Below are 4,865 nucleotides of genomic sequence, written 5' to 3' on the forward strand. Positions count from 1 at the left end.
TCTGGGCTAAACCTTTTATCGACACATCAAATAGCCTGGCCAGGGCTGTATTTACATGTAAGGTTACCCGTCTGGGCTGAACCTATAAAACTATATCAGGTTACTCATCTGAGCTAAACCTATGTCACATGTACCTTCAAGTCTGCAACAAATGTTGGATCTCGAAATCATCAAAAATCAACCTGTAACCATGTGTATGATACATTAACGAAGCTTCATCGTGGTAATTTTCATAATGTAAGCTCATGTATTTATTCCTTTCAATTTATCCCAATCTCACCTATTAGTACTAAATTGCAATTTACTTTAAATTTTAACAAAGAATACATAAAACCAAAATATAGCATAAATAGGGATTTAAGCATAATTATACCATATGAACTTACCTGGAAAGAATAATGACTGATAAGGTGTTAAGGACTAATCCTCAATTTTCCTTTTTCTACGATTATTCTCCGATTGGTTCAAATCTCATTTAAATCAATTATCAATTCCAAACATCATTTAACAACATATTATAACTATATATCAGTTCAATTTCTATAACAACCCATTTTTCAGTGGTTTCGGACGGTGGTTTCAAGGCCACAAATCTGACGAGTGAGCCCGTAAATATTATTATTTAATATTTACGAGTCCAATGTAATATTATAATAAATTTTAATTTGATAGTTTTTTTAAATTGAATGAATATTTAAGTACAAGTAGTTTGTCCCTAAAGTCAAGTGGTTTTGGAAAATGAAGTATCTAGACCTCATTTTTATAAATCGAGCATGTAAATATTTTTATTAAATATTTATAGAGTGATTATATAGGTGTATTGAAATTTGGTCCAAAAAATTTGGTGAATTGATAGTTAATTAAGAAAAAAGAACAAAATCGTAAAAGCTACAAAAGTTAATCACTATTAGTTTTTATAGATTAAATGAGTCTAAATGGTTAAGTGGGTGGTTTTAAATGATAAATGTACCATAATTAGAGTTATTGGACGGTATATGTGTAGTTTATAAGCCAAAATAATGTTTTAATGACAAAAATTAAATTAAAGAAAAATTTAATGATATTTTATGAAAACAAAAGCATCATCTTCTTCCTTATATTTTGTATTCTACCACCGAAACCCCATAGCTAAAAGAACACAAGGTTCGGCCAAGATATTTAACTTTGCATAGTTAGTATTTCTTATCCATTTTTAATGATTTTTATATTTTTGGGATCGTTGTAACTTAATTTAAATAATTCAAGGATTAATTTGAAAAAATTTTAAATGTTTAGAAATTTTCCATGGAAGAATTTGTGATTTTTTTGAAGCTTTATGATAGATTTATAAGTTTGATAATTAAATAGGACTATTTTGTAAAGTGATTTTAGTTCATTTTAAAGTTTAAGGACTAAATTGTTAAAAATAGTAAAGTTACATGAATTCTTGTGAAAAATGGATAAATATGGGTTGTATAGGGAATTTTTGAAATTCGGCTAGCATTGATTTGGTTAAATTGTGATAGATTTAAAATTATCGGGTTTAGGGACTAAATTGAATAAAAGGTAAAAGTTTAGGGTAAAAATTTAAAATTTTGATAAATGGTAAATTATATGAATTTAAGTATTTTAAATTATTTGATTGAATAATTGAATTAAATTATTATATTTGGATTAAGAAACGAGTCAGACAATAATCGTGGGAAAGGAAAGTTAGCGGTGTAATCATTAATGTTGGGTTTGTTGTTGTTTTTGGATTAGGTATGTTCTTAACTTAGTTAAATTAATTAGTTGTTGTTTTTGTGATATAATGTCTAACTATATCTGATGTGATTGAGTTCATTTACTTGTTTAATGGTAAAGAACGAAATGGACTAAATGAACTAAATGGAAATGCTAATTAAATTAAGGTTATGTTTGAAAATAGGAAACTACATGTATGAGTTATTGTGATAAAATAATATGTATATGACTAAATGATATAGATATGAAACACGACCCGTATGAACCTCGTGAGTGCTTAGGATACAAATGACATACCATTAGGGTTATTACAGATTTGGGTGCTAGTCTTGGATGTCTTACTGATCTGTCGTAATTCGGTATAGTAGATTAAATCAGTTTTCACACTTAAGGAGCCTGAATACAAGCATTTTCATTACATTTTAGTTAAGTTTCTTTAGTTTTACTTACATTCAATAACATGTGCAAATTGAGTCTTTTATTGACCTCAAAGGTCAAATGAGGCCTAAGGGAGAGCTAACGTACTTTGTGAGTGTGCAGGAGACCATTAGAAGGCATTTTAGGCCGATATTGGACGCTATGTCTCAACACGGGAGGTCTGATGTCGCAACATAGGGAACATAATGAAGAAAACTTAAGTATGCCTTCGATGTCGCAACACAGACTGAGGGTGTCGTGACATACCCCTGAAGATGGCTACAAAGGAGCATACAAGGTTGCTATGTCACGACACAGGTCCTGGTGTGTCGCGACATTGACTCTATGATGGAAACTAAACACAAAAAGGGGCATTTTGGTCTGCACAAGCAAATTTTAAAGCTTAGGAATGTCAGCTAACCTAGGGTTAAGGACAACGGCCACCTGAAGGCTGAAGGTTATAAATAGGCTCATTTGTCACTTCTTAAAAAACACTCTATTAACTTAGATTCTTTCTTAGATTTAGTTTTGTTTTCTTGCTTTCTTAGGTTTTCATAGTTTTAGTTTATTTGTTCTTTGTTTTCTTTCAACAGATCTGATTTGTAAAGGAGATCAACTTCTATAGATTCACACTTATTATCAATACCAATCAAGCTCTTCTTAAACTCTCTACTTCAATTCATTCACTATGATTAGTTCTTCCATCTATTTCTTGTTGTTTATGAAAGTCATGAGGAACTAATCCTTCCATGGGAGATTAGCAAGTGGAGGCATGACCTCTTAACTATTTTGTAGGGTTACTCAACGGATCAACTATTTGGGAAAGGAAGAACGTGAAACAAACCCAAGGTCTGAAAACCCCGAGAAGTCATCAAGGTGGGAATTAACCCAAAATTGGTATTGCCCATTCGTGAACACCTTTACCCCAAGCCAGTCTAGACTGTGAAGTCAGAAGATAAGTAGTTTTTGCTAACTCGTTATGCTAGTGGAAGATCGGAAGATCGTGCTAGGGTAGTGACTAGTTAGAGAAACCCGAGATGACAATTGATTGGGATTGCTAAAACGAGCTAATCACCCATCTTCAAATTTGATTCACTTTATTCTCTTTACCTCTTGAAATTCATTTTTTTATGTTATTTTATTAGTTTAAGAAACCCTAAAAGTATCTCTTATTTTACTTTCCTGCTATAACTAATTTAAAAGGTATTAATTACACATTTAAGTGTTTAGGTTAAGAATTAATCTAGTGCTTGCCTTCCTTAGGTACGATCCTCAGAGTACTCACCTACTTCGTTGTAGAATCTTTATTACAACTCAACCTCTATACTTGCAGATACTGTCTCGTAATTCTTTATTTTATTGCAGTATTCACACTATGGACGTTAGTACATCCGAAGGCGGTCATCTACCGATGGCTGAGGTCCTGCATTTGTTACAGATTCTCCACAACTCGTGTGAGCAGCATCGTGTAGCCTAACATCCCGACCCACAGCTCATTTCAGTAGGCTCTTTTCATAACTCATGTGAGCATTTACAATTACAGTTAAAGTCACATTTTGTATGAGCATGGTTCCCACGTATCCGACGGTATTTCATTTGGTTCATCATGTGTTAAATGTATAAAATGAAATGGATATATAAAATAGTTATATGGAATGAAACTTTGAATGGAGAGATTGATATGAATTTTTGAAACGGAATGTGATTACAAAATGATTGTGTTAAATGTGTAATATGAAATGATTATATGAGACGGTTATACGAATGGTTATATAAAATGAATATATGAAAGGATTGTTTGAATCGATTATATGGAAATAATTATATAAAACTGTTTATACAAAATTTTTATATGGATAGATATGTAAAAAGGGACATTTGGAATTAATACTTGAAATGAAAATGTGAAATGTTAAATGAATAGATGTTGAATGAATGGTATATCAAATGTGTGTACTTGTATATGTTTTATATCATGATAAAGCTATAAGTTTTGAATATGTGAACTCACTAACCTTGTGAGAATTGTGATTTGCATAGGTTGATAATGAATTCATGACCTTGCTTATGAATTTAATTGCAAATTGTATAAGTTGCAACCTTTACGGTAAGTTAAAGTTTAAATTTAATATGAACTTACTAAACAAAGATTTGTTACATCCGTTTTGTTTGATTTATAATTATGCATTTATGAAGTATTCCTTGGTTATTTGAGATAATTAATGTGAATTGAATGTTTTCTATTCTGGTTATAAGTGTAGCATTTCATAAATCGAGTCCGACGATTGGATCGAGTTATGGGTGTTACAATTTTATTTATCAGATATTCTTTCAAGTTTTACATTTCATTCAATTTAGTCCCTAAAACCATAATTGATATAGCTTTCAAATTTGAGTTTTGATTTTTAAATCAATATCAATTTCATCCTTTTATAGCCCTCTAATATCTATAATTACAGATATTTCATAACAATTTCAAAATATTTACACTTTATTCCCTAAGCTCAAAATTAATAATTTTCTCTTTACAAACTAGTTCTTTTTCATATCTAAGCTCAAAATCTATCAATTTAGTACCAAAATCTTCAAGATTCAACAATGGAAACTTTTATAAACTTTAATAATTTTGCAAAATAGTCCTTAGGCTAGCTAAATCAAGCTTCTAGGATCTCAAAAACAAAAAAATTACAAGAAAAGGACTTGAAATTCCTTACCAATTGAAGGAC

Source organism: Gossypium hirsutum, chromosome D02, assembly GCF_007990345.1.
Source record: "Gossypium hirsutum isolate 1008001.06 chromosome D02, Gossypium_hirsutum_v2.1, whole genome shotgun sequence".
In the NCBI taxonomy this organism is placed as follows: Eukaryota; Viridiplantae; Streptophyta; class Magnoliopsida; order Malvales; family Malvaceae; genus Gossypium; species Gossypium hirsutum.